The sequence below is a fragment of the Camelus dromedarius genome, chromosome 30, assembly GCF_036321535.1.
Source record: "Camelus dromedarius isolate mCamDro1 chromosome 30, mCamDro1.pat, whole genome shotgun sequence".
Classification (NCBI taxonomy): domain Eukaryota; kingdom Metazoa; phylum Chordata; class Mammalia; order Artiodactyla; family Camelidae; genus Camelus; species Camelus dromedarius.
The window spans coordinates 2,720,263-2,737,038 of NC_087465.1; the positions used below are offsets into that span (position 1 = coordinate 2,720,263).

At 40.5% G+C, this 16,776-nt stretch overlaps 1 long non-coding RNA gene and 1 other non-coding gene across 4 annotated transcripts in view; both read left to right on the forward strand.

Annotated features, from left to right (window-relative positions):
• The window catches only part of LOC135319690 (uncharacterized), a 61,905-nt gene that overhangs the window by 32,198 nt on the left and 12,931 nt on the right, over positions 1-16,776 (forward strand). Inside the window, exon 1 of one of the 3 annotated variants that reach the window (XR_010378509.1) lies at positions 13,007-13,053. The exons of the other annotated variants lie outside the window; for them this stretch is intronic. This is a non-coding gene — a long non-coding RNA (uncharacterized LOC135319690). Of the gene's footprint in view, positions 1-13,006; positions 13,054-16,776 lie in introns of those variants that run through there. 3 annotated transcript variants of the gene reach the window in all.
• On the forward strand, positions 6,020-6,092 carry TRNAT-GGU (transfer RNA threonine (anticodon GGU)). Its single transcript has one exon. It is a non-coding gene; the product is annotated as a tRNA-Thr (tRNA).

Below are 16,776 nucleotides of genomic sequence, written 5' to 3' on the forward strand. Positions count from 1 at the left end.
CAAGAATCAGTTTTCTACATATGTGTGAGTTTATTCCTGGAATCTCTATTTGTTCCATTGATCTAGTAACACAATACAATGCTGTCTTGATTAATGTAGTTTCATAGTAAGTCTTGAAATTTGATTGTGTTAATCTTCAAACTTTATTCTTTTTCAGAAATGTTTTAGCTACTCTAGGTTCTTTGCACTTCCATATGGATTTTAGAATGAGCTAGTGAATTTCTACAAACTAGTCATCTGGGATTTTAATTGGGATTATGTTGAATTTGTGGGTCAATTTGGGGAGAACTGATGCTTTAACAATATTAAATCTTCCAAGCCCTAAGCAAGATGTCTCTCCCAATTGATTTAAGTCTTCTTTAATTTCTGTAAGCAATGTTTTCTAGTGTGCACAGTACAGGCCTTTCACATATTTTTTTTATCAGTTTTATCTCTCAGTAGTTCGTATTTTTGATGCTATTGTAAATAATCTTTTAAACTTTAGATTTCTTATTTTCATTGCTAGTATGTAAGGATACACTGATTTTTGTATATTGATTTTACAACCTGAAATCTTGCTAAACTCACTTATTTGTTCTCTTTTCTGTAAATTCTGTTAGATTTTCTACATCAAAGATTATGTTAGCTGTGAATAAGTGAAATTGTACTTCTTTTTTTCTCATTTGGATGACTTTTATTTATTTCTCTTGCATTGTTGCACTGGCTAGAACTTCAAATCTGTTGAGTGAAAGCAGAGAGAGCAAACATTCCTGCCTTGTTTCTTATCTTAGGGGAAAAGCATTCAGACTTTCACCATTAAGTATGATGTTATCTGTAGGATTTTGGTATATGTCCTTCATTAGGTTAGGAATGTTCCCTTGTAACCCTAATTTGCAAGAATTTATATCAGGAATGGATACTGAATTTCATCAAATGCTTTTTTTTTTTGTATGTGTTGAGGGGATTGTACAGTTTTTCTTTTTTAGTTTGATAATATTATGAATTACATAAATTGATGTTTAAATGTTGAGATAGCCCTGCATAGCTGGGATAACCCCACGTGGTCCCAGTGTATGGTGCATTTACTATATTGTTGAATTTGATTTGTTAAATTTTATGTTTAGAACATTTCCATGTATGTCTGTGAGGGATATTCATTTGTTGTTTTCCTTTCTTATGTCTAATTTTCGTACTGGGTAAAGATGACTTCATAGACTGAGTTAAAAAAATTACTTTTTCAATTCTTTGGAAAAGTTTGTTTAGAATTTGTATTATTCCTTCTTAAAATTTTTTTGGTGGAATTCACCTGTGAAGCCGTTTGGTTATGCAGTTTTCTTTGTGGGAAGGTTTTAAACTGTATTTTCAGCTTCTGTACAATATTTAGGATATTTAGGTAATTGATTCCTTCTTGAATAAGCTTTGGTAATTTATGTCTTTCAAGAAATTTGTGTATTTCATCTAACTTGTCAAATGTATTTGCATAAACTTGTTTGTAATATTTCCTTGTTATCTTTTCAGTAGAATCTGTAGTGATAACACCTATCTCATTGGTATTGGTAATTTGTCTTCTCTGTCTCTTTTTCTGATCAATCTGGCTGAGATTTATCAGTTTTATTGATCTCAAATAACCAATTTTTGGTCTCATTGTTTTTTTCCTATTGTTTTCTATTTTTATATTTTATTAGTATCCACTTTGTTCTTTATTATATCCTTTCTTCTGCTTACTTTAGGTTTAAGTTATTCTTCTTTTTCTAGTTTCGTAAGGAAGGAATTGAGGCTTGGTTTCTGACTTGGATGTTCTCTGCTCTCAGCACTCCGTTGCCTTCGAGGAGAAGTGCTGTTTCCAACGTGCCCCGTCTCTGATTCCTAGAAATGACGCCCTGACCTCTCTCTTTCCACATCTAGGACCTCAGGTATTGGAGGAATAAGTCCTTCAGGTTTCTGTGTCTTGGGAAAGAGTATCAGAGTTAAACCTTCGGGTGATACAGTGATGGAGATGCCTGCTTAAGGCAAAAGTGGAGATAAAAGAGAAAGTTCTGCTGCTGCTGCTGCCCAGTAGCTCCAGTAGCCCTGCTTCGCCACCAGGGAGGAAGCAGGTGGCAAGAAGGGCACCCCTGCCTGCCCTTGGCCGGAGTCAGGCCTCTTTCAGGCACACAGACATCCTCACCTTCACGTAGCTGTTTGTGGGTATCTCTTTAAAGAAGCTGATGGTTATAGAAGAGGATTTGAATGAAAAAATACTCTGAAAGCTGCTGCTTGCCAAGTTTTATGAACAATGAGAGAACCTTGCAGAAAATTTCCAACATGGTTTCATTGTTCAAATCACCAGCCTTCCCGATTCTGAATCTTCATCTCACACGTTAGAGGTGATCCCTCGTACACCAGAAATGGACACACTGTAACTGACTGTACTTGAATTAAAAAAAAAAAAAAAAGAGGTGACCCCTCCTGAGCCCTGAGCACATCGATCAGCAGACCTTTGAGCTTCACTCCAGCCCTCAGATTCTTTTGCCTCTAGGTACTGGGAGCCACCCTGGGAGTTGCATCTGCTGGTATCTAACAGTGCCCTGCCTGTGAGATAGGAAGGGAGAAAGCAGGTAATCTTGTTTTAAGAACAAGAGATTAGGAGATTTCTAGTTGTTTCCAGACTTGGCTGCTTATTCAAAATACCCAGTGATCTTGTAAAAAATACAGATGCTTGAGATACACCACCCTCCTGCTGTTTCTACCCCAAGTCCCAAGCCCTTCAGTGAAGCCAGGTCTAGGTATGTGTGAGTGCGTGTGCCTGTGTGCATATATTTATTCTAGTGGTGCACAGCAATCACTTGTTGTTGTTACTATCATTATCATCATTTTTACCTTTTCACAGTTCTGGGGGTGGACTGAGCCCAGCTAGGCAGGTCCTGCTCTTGGCCTCTCATTCAGGACAGTAGGAAGTGGTGGAGGCTCCAGTCATTCTCAAGGCTTCCTTCCTCACACGTCTGGACTGTGGCTCAGACACCCACACGTGGCTTCCCCCTGTGGCCGGGAAGGAACCTAAGATTTTTTCTTACCAGCCCCTCAGGGTGATTCCTGGTAAGCTAGGCAGGTTTTAGGATCACTTTTGGGAACTGCTGGACAACAGGAACTTTTTAGTCCCTTCAAGTTGTAAAATTCTAGAGTTCAAGCCATCAGTTTTCTTTTCACATAAAGACTACCTTCTGAGTTAAGAGAACACAGGTGTTTCTCAAAGCAAAAGGTCTTAAGACAAAATTTCCAAATATAGGATTATCAGAAATTCTAACAAAAAGCTGGTAGAATGCTGACTGATATAATTCTGTTTACTCAGTGGGACACACCTTCATTGAGTCATGCCCATGGCCAGTCACTGGTCCAGGAGAGGGTGTAGTCTTGAATTCTATTTTCATGGCTGTAACAGAGGTTACACATTACCCAGAGTAGTGATACCTTTGAGCAAGTTCTGTATTTCCTTGAGACGCAAACTTCTACCACTGCCTGTGGGGATTGTGAGTCCAGGGCAGGGGAGGAACCAACAGCCTTTCTGGACAGTGAAACTTTCTGCGAGGCCTGTGGATGCCTTGCACGTTGGGCCAGCACGGGAGACAGGTGTGAAACCGTGAAGTCCTGGAGATGTTTTACTTTCCAGTGTTGTAGGGTGGGGTCCGCGTGACCACTGCATTGACAGCTCTGTGTCGCCTGCCCAGCAGGCATCTGCTTCCCTGGAACACGATGCTAACTGCTTTTAACATTTGGGTTCCGTTGACTTCTTCACTGGATAGACATTTTGTGCCTTTCTAGAAAACATTTTAAACTAGTCCCTAATTAACGTATCACAAGGCAAAACTGGGCTCTTCATTGGGCCTCCTGGACGTTCAGTTAAGGGAAGCACCGTAGTCAGTTGTTACTTCTCATCTCGTTAGTTTGCAAACAGAAGTTGACGGTGGACATCACAACTTTTTAAAAAAAAGATGGACAGCCGCCAAATTGATTCTTACTGAAATGAATGTTTTAAAAAAGAAACTAAGAGCTGCCTTATATTAAACGGAAATAGACCAACTAAATAAAACCTAGGGAAGACCAAGGGATGAATAACAATATTGTGATATTTCATGTAAACAAACTACTCTGTTGTTTAATGATTCTTATTTCCTAACCGAGAATTGCAACAATATCTAGGAATTCTCACCTTCTGGTGCAGAATGAGAAAATTTTATGAGTTTCCACCATTCAGTTTAAAGCCAAAGGAAGTGTGTTTCAGACGTTTCCCTTGAACATTCTCCTTCTGGGCAGGAAGTGGACGACGTTAGCTGAAAACATCACCCTCAGATGGAGGAAAGCCTGCCAGTGAGACGAAGCATCTGCCTCCCCTGCCCGATGTGCCTTCTTCTCCTACGTTTCTCACTTAAAACTCAGCTAAGGCTCAGTGGCCCTTCGGTATCAGGGAGAAAGCGGGTCAAACTACAGTGGAAAGTGATCAGGGAGGGAATGGCGTGCACAGAGCAGCCTAAGCCCTTCATACTGAGAGAAGAGTTTCAGGAGCTGCCTTTATTTTCAGAAACAAAAGGCAGTCCCATACGCAGGAGCAAAGGTGAGATGACAGTCGGGTCTGTGGCTCCCTCACTGGGTGCCTTTAGGTAAATCTCATCTGAATTTTTCCACCTTTACAGTGGAGATAACAGCACTGAAAGTTCTGTAGCATTAAAATGAGATAATTTATTGGCAATTTTCTTAAATTCTCAAAAACTACTGTGCACGTCTAAGACAGTGGTACTAAAACCATCCTAATAAACACGCGTTTCTATTTTATTTGGTAACAATACTCGTGTTCACAAATGGTTCCATATAAATTTGGGTCACTGAAAGCAATACAATATTGGAGGAGCCTAGTCTGAGTGTTTCATATACATTTCTGTGCATTCTTAATTCTGATTTTTCGTAAGTTTCTTTTTCTTTTGTTGTTAAAATACAACTATCAATTACAGAAATAATCATTGATTATTTGTTGATTGACTTTTTAATATAAACTTTCAAATTAAAGTATAACATTCGTACAGAGAAGTGCACTTGTGGGCAGGGCTCTGTGCAGTTCATCGTGGGGCACACACTGTTCCGATCCACACAGAGCTGTTCACAGTATCTTGGAACTTGCCATTTTGGGATCACTAAACTGATTTGTAGACCCTGTAGGTGTGCTTCCTGAAATCATCCTCATCCCTTGTGTGATGAGCAGAACTGACCATTGCCTAAGTGTCAGCAGAGGCTTCCAACGTAACAGCTTCCATCAGATAACATAATGTGTTTCTTAGAAAGGAAGTTCAAAAGGACCGATTCTGTTAGATTGCTGACCTTGACCTCCTGCGGCCAAAAATCCTGTTTCCCTGTGTTTTTAAAGGAAACACGTTTGAGAAAAGCTCCCAATCCCAGATTCGGTGGTTTTCCTTAGAGAGACAACAATGGAATTCTGGGAGAGAGCTGACCTGAGCGGATTCATCTGATCCCTCTCAGGAGAGAGCGGTGTTTGTTTACTCTGCTCGGAGAGCTATATTTCTATGCATGTGCTATTCTTAGAGTCCTTTGAAGTAGGAAAAGTCATATGTCATAGACCTCCCTGTGATTAAAAACTTTAAGGCTGTTTATCTGCTTGTGTACGTAGAGTACATAGAAAAGGAGAAGCACCTGTTTGTTGGAGATGGACCCCGAGGAACGAGGGAGAAGTTTGCACATTTTGGTTCTCTCCACAGTGTCACACTTGTTTATCTTATATCACAGGCTGCTCTTCAGATAGATGGTTTTAAAAAGGGAAATATGGTTACATCTGAAAGCCAAGAAATGTAAATAGAAAATTGTGTGGTGTCTAGAAACAGTGTTGGACTGGAATTAACTGGGAATAATGCCTGATTATATACAACAGCAAACGTCAAATGAGATAAGTTATATGAATGGCTTTCAGAGCATGGTTATTGAAAAATGAAAACATTTCTTATTTCTTTGGCTCAATCAGCACTTATTTGTTTTTAAAGATCTTTTAAGAATTCAAGGAGGAGGGTATAGCTCAGTGGTAGAGTGCTTGCTTGGTATGCATGAGGTCCTGGGTTCAGTCCCCAGTCCCTCCATTAACAAATAAATAAATCTAATTACTGCCCCCCCCAAAAAAAACTCCAAAACAAACAGAAAAGAATCAAAACAGAAAAGCACAAAATGTCCAAAGCAGTAATATGCCGCACATTACTCAGCATAGCAAGAACCAGGAAAATCTCAACTAGAATAATAAAAAAAAGGCAATCAAATGACAGCAAAAAAAATGAGATGATACAGATACTAGATTTATCTAATAAAAATTTTAAAGCAGCCATAATAAATATGTTTCAATGAATAATTACATAACCTTTCATGAAAAAATCTGAAAATGAATATATGTATGTATATACACATGACTAAGACATTGTGCTGTTCACCAGAAATTGACACATTGTAATTGACTGTACTTCAGCTTAAAAAAAAAGCAATTATAAAGACTGTTGAAACAAATGAAAAAAAAAAGAAAAGAAAAATCTCAGTAAAGAAATAAGAAATCTCAGAAAAGTAATAGAAGATACAAAGGAGAGCCAAATGGAACTGTGAAATACACTACCCAAACAACAACAAAAAACTCCAGCCAGCCAACCAACCAACTTAATGAATGGGCTCAACAGCAGAATGGGGAACACAGGTGAAGGGATGTATGAACTTGAAGACAGCATGATAGAGATTATTTAATCTGAATAGCAAACAGAATGCTAAAAAAAATGAACCAGTGGCATGTGAGACTGTAATACAGATCTAACATTCATGTCATTAAAGTTCCAAAAGGGAGAGAAGAAACCAGGGAAGGTTGAAAAATATTCGAAGAAATAATAGCTGAAAAGTCCCTAAGTCTGGCAACAGACATAAACCTACAGATTAAAGGAGTTGAGAAATCCAGAAACAAGACAAACTGAAATGTTTCTGTACCAAGACACATCCTAGTCAAACTTCTGAAAACTAAAGACACACACTTGAAAGCAGGCAGAGAGAAACGCTGCATTACCTACAGGGGAAAAACAATCCAAATGACATGGATTTCTCATGAGAAACGATGGAGGCTGAAAGGAATGTCGTGCCAAAGACATTTTCAAGAGCAGAAAAAAAAAACCTGCTAGCCCAGGATTCTATGTCCAGTGGCAATGTCTTTTAGGAGGAAGGGTCTTCTAAACGCCACTTGCGTGTGACCCTGAGGTCTCTGCGAGTCTTCCTGCCCAAGCCTGGACCAGCTCGGGGCTCGAGTGGGGCTTTCCCTGAGAGTAGCCGCCCTCAGGGTCTGAACCCCAGCCAGATGAAAGATGAGACCCGCTCACGTCACATCTGTCAGACCTCGTGGTCCCCCTCCAGCACTTGGTTAAGGCAGTTTCCTTAGAGACTAGTACAGTATCCTTGAGAACATACGCGTTAGACTCTCTGATTCCCTTCATTTGTTTCCTTCAACAAATATTTGTTAATGATTCCTGTGATTAAGGCATTGTTTTATACACACCAGGCAAGAAGAAGGGGATGAGGGCGGTTTTGTATGGGCTCTTTGGAGAGACCTCTCTCTTACAGGGAGGAAGTGAAGAGGGAGGCCAGGGGAACAGCTGGGGAAGGAACATCCTGTTATGAGCAGCAGAGTTTGCCTGGTGTTGAACTTGAGGAGAAGTGGGGGGGAGGGGGAGGGGCAGTGGAGGGGTAGAGGATTAAGAGCCACTAACTACTATGTGTAAGGGGAAGGAGGGAGGGATAAATTAGTAGTTTGGGATTAACAGATACACATTACTATGTATAAAATAGATAAACAACAAGGGCTTACTATATAGCACAGGAAACTATAATTTCTTGTAATAAGCTATAATGGAAAAGAATCTGTATATATATATATGTGTATAACTGAATTGCTTTGCTGTACACCTGAAACTAACATTGTAAATCAACTACACTTCAATAAAAAATAACATTGGGGTGGGGAAGCAAAGCCATAGCTCAGTGGTAGAGCACATGCTTAGCATACACAAGGTCCTGGGTTCAATCCCCAGTACCTCCATGTAAATAAATGAGTAAATAAATGAATAACTAAAAACCTAATTACTTCCCCCTAAAAAAACCAAAAACCAAAAAAAAAAAAAAAAATTTAAATGCAAAAAAGAAAAGAATTTGCAGAAATCTAAAAAAAATTACCGTGTATAAACAAGTTATAAGGATATATTGTACAACACGGGGGACATAGCCAATATTTTAAACAAGTATAAATGGAGTGTAACCTTTAAAGCCTGTGAGTCATTATACTATACATCTGTAATGCATATGATATTGTGCAGCAACTATACTTCAACTTTAAAAAAAAAAAAAAAGAAAGAAAAAAGAAAGAAAAAAAAAAAGAGATAAATACTCCCGACTGGTAACCACTAGTTTGTTCTCTACAACTGTGGGTTTCCTTCTTTTTTGTTATATTTACTAACTTGTTGTGTTTTTCAGATTTCACATGTAAGTGATATCATACAGTATTTGTCTTGTTTGACTTATTTCACTTAGCATAATGCCCTCCAAGTCCACCCATGTTGTTGCAAATGACAAAATTTTGTCCTTTTTAATGGCTGAGTAGTATTCCATTGTATATCTATACCACATCTTCTTTACCCATTCGTCTGTTGTTGGGCACTTAGGTTGTTTCTCTATCTTGGCAATTATAAACAATGCTGCTATAAACATTGGAGTGCACATATCTTTTCGAATTGGTGCTTTTGTTTTTTTTCAGATATGTACCCAGGAGTGGAATTGCTGGGTCATATGTAGTTCTATTTTCAGTTTTTTGATACACTTTAAAATAGAAAATGAATATAGTAATAAATAGTTGACAGTTTTTAAGAATGAATTTAAATTCTTAGAGAGCAAGGATGGCTTTAATGAACTGGAACATATTTAGTGAGTGCCTACTGTAAGCACATAATTATGATGATGTGAAGAATAAAAAGATGCTAGTACATAGTTGAAAGTTTAGGTGGCACTGTAAACATGTAACATGTAAAAGCACTGATCAAACAACTCAAGGAAATATGTAGTTTATCTTCCTGTCATATGATATTTTATAGATTTTGTAAGCTTTTGTATAATATTTGTTTAAGAAATTGTAACAGTTGACAACAACCTTTTTTTCTAATATAAAAGCAGAATCATTCTTCCAAATCATACGATGGGTTATAACATGACTGTTGGGAAATGGCGTTGTTCAGTATGATCAGCATTATAATTTATATTTGAGAGAAGAAAATTGATCTTGTTTTTGTTGGGCTCTTAGGTCACACAGAACATAACATCTAATGAAATGTTTAAAAATTTTGACTCAGAATTAGATATGCCTCTTACTTTTTACAATGAATACCTTTTTGTAGGGGTCATATAATATTTCACAATGTTGCTATCCCATTAATTACACCATTTCTCAATTTCTGACTTATAGGTGGTTTCTAGTTGCTAAGAGATACATTTTTATACTATTCCAGTTAAAATATGACTATTTAAATACTGCACAGCTAGGTGGGGTTTATGGAAAACGTAAGATGGTTCATCATTAGAAAATGTATTACCTTTATTCATCATGTTAAAAATTTAAGGGGGGAAATCACAATTATACCAATAGATGACCAAAAAAAGCAAATAGTTAAATTTATGAGCCAATTCTAATTCCTTTTTTTGAAAAAGGTTTAAGAAAAAGAGGGACCAAAGAAAATTACCTTGGAAAGAAAGAAACACAGTTATCAGTTGCAAAGACATGACAATATTCTTAAAAATCCAATAAATTCAACAGAAATTGTTAAATAAGAGAATTGACAAGGTGACTATATAGAAGACAAAATAAAAAATAAATATTACTTTCCTTTTTATTAGCATTGAACAATTAGAAGCTGAAATGAGAAAAGTCATATTCAAGATACTATCAAAATTAGTCTGGAAAATACCTAAGAACTGTTTAATAAGAGAATCATATATTTTTATTAAACGAAATAAAATAGGACTAAAATAAACAAGAGACATACTGTAATCCCTCACGGCAAGAGCAGTGGCATACAGTTGCCGCTTCTGCTCAGATCCGTGCACGGCCGTAATGCAGATCTGATTAGTGTCCCAGAGAATTGTTTTTGAAAACAAACAAGTTGATTTTAAAATTTATTTGGAAGGCTATAGCAAGAGTTTGAAAAAGAAGAATCACGAGGAGGAATTTGCTAACATATTAAAATATATAATTATTTAAATCAAAATAGTTGGGTACTGGGACGGAGACAGGTATCAGTGACACATGTGTATGTGGGTTTAACACCGTGATAATGAAGGCATTTTGAAGAAAATAAGGTTACTCCCAACCTGCACACTTATAAAAACTGAAGGTGAATTAAGCCTCTAAATGTAGAAGAAAAACTGCTGTATTGTTAAGGTAACTATGTTTGGTAAGCATGTTAAGGTAACTGTGTTTAGATTTAGGACCACCTGCTCAACGTGTCTTAGGATCATGGTGGCTTAACGTAGGAAGGCATCTTGACTGTGCAAAATCGGAAGTGAGTTTGGAACCCTCCAGGGCACCCCTTCCAGGTGATGATTCAGTTACTGAGGCTGGAATAAGTGGTTTCGAGCTGTGCTACTGAAGGAAGAGAGAGAGCTGGGAGGTCCGACAGGGGTACTCGTGGCCACGGGTAGAAATGACAAGCACTGTGTGAGCCGCTCCTGCCTACATCCTGTTGTCTAGAACTGCTCATAGACTTATAACCTGACTCTAAACATGGTGGGGTTCCTGGAAGCTCAGTCAGTATTAATGTCTCCATCAGAAAAGTGCTATAGTCAGATACAGATGCACATTTTTATAACCTCAGGGTGGGGGGAACATTTCTTATGATTGTTTAGAAAAGAAGACAACAATGAAAGGAAAAATACATTTGATGACAAAATAGTTTTAAGGCATTAAGCAGTGAAAGATGCTGAGAACAAACTTCAAAGGCAAGTGACAGACTGAGAGAAGGTATTTGCCACCCAGACAAATGGCAAAGCGTTAAAATTCCTAATGTGCAGTTTCCATAAAGAGAAAACAACAAACCAATTAGAGAAGATAGCAAAGGAAATTAAAAATTAAAAAATACAGATGGTCAGTCACGTATGTACAGGGAAGTACATTGCAGTACTGTTGCTAATGGCGTGAAACCTGAAAATGATTTGATTTTCAGTTGGAGTCTGACTGAACTGTATGTGGTGCACCTGCATCTCAGAACATCACTCAGTCACTAAAAGAGAGTAGGGTAGGTCTTCACACTGCTCTGAACAGAAGCCGTTGATAGGTAAGTGGGAAAAAGAGATGATCACTGTGGCCAATAAGACTCTAATTGGGGGAAGAATTAAAATTAATTGAAAATATTAATGATATAGATAGATGATTTATAAATAATATACATAAATAGATAAATAATATAAAATATGACAAAAAGGGAAGAATATGGACAAAACTGTTAACTTTTGTTTTGAAAAGCAAAGGAGGAGGGATATTCACTTTCTAGTTCATTATCGTTTTCTAAGTGATAACTTTGATCTTTTTGAATTTTTCTGCATTGTTTAAATAAAAACCCATGGATAATATTCATTCATTCTTTCATTCATTCATTTATTCATTCACTCAGGTATCCATCCATCCACCCACCCATCATTCCATTCAGTCATCCTCTTACAGCCAATCAACAGTTAAAACAAGGACCTATTCTTAGATGCTGTGTTTGCCGTGCATAGTGCTGTTAACACTGAGTTGAGCTCAGCTCGGAGTAAGAAGACACCCAAATGTTGTTTCCTCTTTCTTGTTGACCACTGATTTGAAAACAAACCAACACAACATGAAGAGTCTGGTCCTGCGCTTCCTGAGAGCACCATCTGGGGTGGCTTCCCTCGCCTCTAACCTTTGTCTGCCCTGGAGATGACAGATTAGTGGGGAACATCCTTTAGAATAGGAAGTGGAGGTCAATAAAATTCGCACCAGGCTTTCCAATTTAGTATCATCCCAGCCAGGACATCCCAAAATAAAATTTGTTTCAAAAATAGACCTAGGAGGAGAAAAAGTCAGGACTGAAAACAAACAATTAATCCTCTTATGTCACTGATTCTGTGAGAAACCCAAATTAAAAAAAAAAAATCAGCTTCTTGTTCAGGTGCAATGATTCTGTTGGTAAAAAAAAAAAAAAAAAAAAAGCAGAACAAAAATAGTGCCGAGTCCAGCGTGGTAAATGATCCTATAGAACAAAACAGGAAGCTGTTTAATGGAAGAGAAGTGACTTCAGAGTCTGAGCTGTGAACGGCCCCTTGGATGCAAAGCATTTTGCATTTGCAAAGTGTGGTATTGGTGCTTTACTGATCACAATCGACTTGTACCCCACGTATTCTTTCGTGGCGATGCACTGGCCTATCAACCAGGTGAAGAGGCAGCGTATCCCCTATGTTAACTGATAAAGCATTTCAGGGTTGGTGCTTAGGGAAGGGAAACACATCGGTCTCTTCTAATACATGTACTTCCAGATACACACGTTTGTGTGGGTGCATGAGATTTTGCATCGTCAGGATTTGAAGTGCAGTTGGACAGACATCCCAAAACTACCTGATTTTTTCCCCCACGTGATAATCTTTAACAGAATAAGCTTCATTATAGAAATAAATATATTTTCCTATTTCTTCAAACTGTTGAGGAATGTTTATTCAAAGGTATAGGCTCCAAAGGGAGAAACATATTTCTTCCTACTATTCCATAGGTTGGTTTCTCGCTGGGAAAATCTCCATTCAGAGCAGTTTCCTGTCAGAGAGCTTGTCTCAGTGCCAAGAAAAACTGTCACCTCTTAAAAATTCTCCTCATCTAACAAAGAGGATTGGGGATTTTAAGTCCACGCTCTGAAGATTCAGGCAAAACTTCTCCTTAAATGAGGCTGGTGGGCGAGGTTTTATTTTTATCTCCTTTCCCGTTTTCCAGGAGGGGAATAGACCACGTTCTGGAACGTGTTCAAGATGGAGCCGGTACGTAGCAGGGCTGATCTCAAACCAGATAACACCAACCCCCAAACTCTGGCAACATGCACCCTTGATGCACGATCCAAAAGCTTATTTACAGGATCTGCCGGCCTCTGTCCTCTGTGATCTTAGCTGGCTGGAGTGACGGACGCACCGCGCAGCCCGAGCTCACGTAGACGGCGGGGAAGCGATTCCAGGACTGAGGATCTAGGAGCCTTGGTGGAGAAGAGGGTTGTTTTGTTTTGTTTTGTGAGTTGCTGTTTTCCTGGGATAAGCCCTTGTCATCCCTTTCAAATACAGGGAGGCAGTTTCCTCTAAATTGGTCCCTGAGAAGGACATTTCTTTCTTCCTGCCCTGTTCTCTTTGCCGGAGGGGAAGGGGAGCGAGCATCCCCGAGGACCTGCCCTGTCCACGGAGAGAAGGCTGAGCAGATGGCAGCTGACACGTAGAGGGCACTTGGTAGGAACCTGGCCCCGAGCAGGCTTCCTGAGCTGCAATTTGGGGTCCCTCCCTGAAAGGCAGCCCAGAGGAGTCTGATGACTTGGCTGGGAACCAGTGGGCTGCTCGCCAAAGGGCAGTAAATCAAAGTGAAAACGAGGTGATATTTTAAAAGCAAACGGACACTTCTGTTTGTTTGTTTTAGAGGGCCGAGAGAAGTAAGTTATTGTAATCGTAAAGGGGTAGGAGATACAGAACAACACAGCCGTGGAGTATTTCAAAGATTTCTGTTTGTGGAACCCTTCCTGTAACGTGTCTGCTCGATTCTCACTAAGCCAGGTCCCCACATTTCTCTAGAGGAGGATGGGAGTGTGAAAATTCTAATGTCACCTGGAAGCTGAGATCAGTGAGGTTCTCAGCGCATTAACGTAAACGGAGTGCTCCAGCTCCTCATCTCCACAGGGCGGTCAGAATGTTTTCAGTGTGAAATTTCTGGTGCCCAAATCTTTCTTTTTTTTAATCCTAATTCAAGTTCTGTTTCTTCTGCCCTTGATGAGTTTTTGCACTTGGACACTCAAACTTGGAAAAATGTTTCTAAACTCTCACCTCCCGCCATCCGCTGAGGAGGGGTCTGCACCCCAAAGGAAGATCTCGGGGAAATCAGAACTGGGTCTCAAGAAGCAGTATTACAGGAATGTGGATCTGGGGGTGCGTTTCCACAGAACCCAGGAGATACCCAGGCAGTTGCTAGTTTATCTCGATCATACCTTTCAAGCCCTCGGAATATAAAACATAGCTGTAAGGAGTAATGTCCTGAATGCCCAGATGCTCATCAGCCTGGTTAAGAAACACGGCATTACACTCTGACTATAGCGAAAAATGCTAAGTCACCAAAGCATAACTTGAAAGCAGTACACGATGGAGTGAAAAGAACGCTAATTCTATTTTTCCTTTAAACTTACTAGCAACCTAGGTTGGGCCCCGTTTTGTGCCCAGCACGGAGGTTGCAGAGAATGACGGATACCCTGGCTGACCTGGATGTGATGGGAGATTCATACCAAAGAAAAACAGAGAGAAAACCACAACGTAATGCACTCTAGGAAGGGCTATGGAGGATGGGTGCTCTGGGAACCGAGGGACTACAAAGACAGCCTAACTCAGAGTGGAGGTGCGGATGGGGGTGAGTTGCAGGGAAAGCGAGCCTTGAGCTGAGTCTGGACGGAGAGGGTTGAGCAAGGCACCCGGGATGGAAGGAAGGAATGTCAGGCAGGGTGGCAGCATCTGTGGACTCTGGAAGCACCGGGGCGCTCACGGGCACACGAGGTGACTGCTGAGACTTGGGTCAGCAGGAACAGGCAGGGCTGAGAGCTGGGACTTTGAGGAGGGGATTCAAATCATCCCAGCTGCCAGTTAGAGCAAGCTCTCTGCTCAGCGATGAGGTGGGGGTTCTCACTGGAGGTGTCCCAGGAGGGCTGCAGGGAACCCTGCAGGGAACTGATGCAACGTGGTAGGAGCGTGTGTGTGTGTGCATGTGTGCGCGTGCGTGTGTGTATCTGTATGTACGTGTGTGTGTGTGTGTTTGCGCGCGCACGCTCCCCTGGGAAGGTCCAGCTCTTTCCTTCCATCTCACAATGTTTCTTAACTCTTGCAAAGGGTACAGATCTCTGTTTGGCTAGAGGAAGGCGGCCAGGTTGGAAGGTTATCACAATAGGTGAGATGACAAGTATGAAGTCCTGGGTTGAGAGAGTGACCCTTCGTTTAGAAGGAAGGACAATTTCAGAGATAATTAAGAGATGCTTTGATGGGATTCGTTGTCTGATTGCATTTGCAGGGGGAGGAGCGGGGAGCGGTCCAGTGCAAGGCTTCTCAGACTTTGAGGGGGATCCTGTCCTCGATTCTGACCAGTGGGTCTGGGAAGGAGCCAGAGACTCACTTCCGGAGCAAGGTTCACGGTGCTGGTGGGAGTCTGCGGCAGGGAATATACTGTGAGCAGACAGGGTGGAAGTGATGGACTCCAGGTCCCAAGTTCTCAGCCCCAGCTGTTGATGTTTGGGGCCACATAATTCTTGGTTATGGGGGGAGGTGCATTCTGTACACTGTAGGCTGTTTGCAGCATCCCTTACCTCTGGCCACTAGATGACAATATCACTCCCCCAGGGGAACCTCCCCACAGATCCTGGCATCACCACGCGAGGGGCTGGGGGATCCTGGGGGTGGTGGGGCTGCTCCTGTGGTTCACAGCCCTGATAAAGTCCTCTGGGTGCTTCAGGAATTATCACTACCTGGCCTCACCCACACTGATGATATTCTTATCTCTGGAGGGGGCAGGGGAGGATACCCAGGCAGCTTTTGGAAAAACCAGTGTTCACCCAGCTCTGCGGTTTGACGCTGTAGCACCAGGCTAGGGGACACAGCTGTCCCCTGAGCGGGGACTTCTCTGATCTGGGAGTGGTGCAGGCAGGGAGTTGGAGGGACGGGTAAAGATAAGATTCCAGATTTAAATGCTGATGAACTCGGTGTGCCTGGAGGTCATTTAGACAGGATGCTCACTTCCATTTTCTTGGTCACTGACAAGCTGTGTGTCCTCGGGCCAGTCAGATCCATTTCCTGGTTTTAATTTTCCTCATCTGTCAACTCTGATAATATCTACTTTATCTTAAGAGTTGATGAAAGGTAAACCACATTCATGGATGTGGAAGTAAGTAAAAGCCATCTCACACCGCCACACACACACACTTACACACATGCTCAGCTTGAGGTAGATCAGAATTTTATTTGAAGAACCGTATTTTGAAAGTTTTGGGGAACATGAGAAACCTTTTATAGTATCAGGGCAAGGAGTGATTTTTCTGGGGAAAAAACAACAAACACAAAAAGCACAAATCATAATTGATATATTGAAGTAAATTAAAAATTAAAATTTTAGTTCATCAAGAGGCACCACTGGTAAAGTTAAAAGACTAACTGAAAACTGGGAAAAATATCTGCATTGCACAAATTGACAGAGCTTTAGTATTAAGAAAATGCAATGAATTCCTAAAAATCAAGATGAGAAAGACAAACAACCCAGGAGGAAATAGGCAGGAGATATAAATGGGGAAGCCAAGAAGAGGGGGCCAGAGTGGCCAATAAACGTAGTACAAGGTGCTCAGCCTCCCCAGTTTTCAGGCAAATAAATGCCAGCTGAACCTGCAGTGAGTACTATTTCTTACCCACCAGATGGGCAGACATGACTGACATTGTAAGGCCAAAGAAACTCGTGCTGCTGGTGGCGGTATAAATTAGTAGACA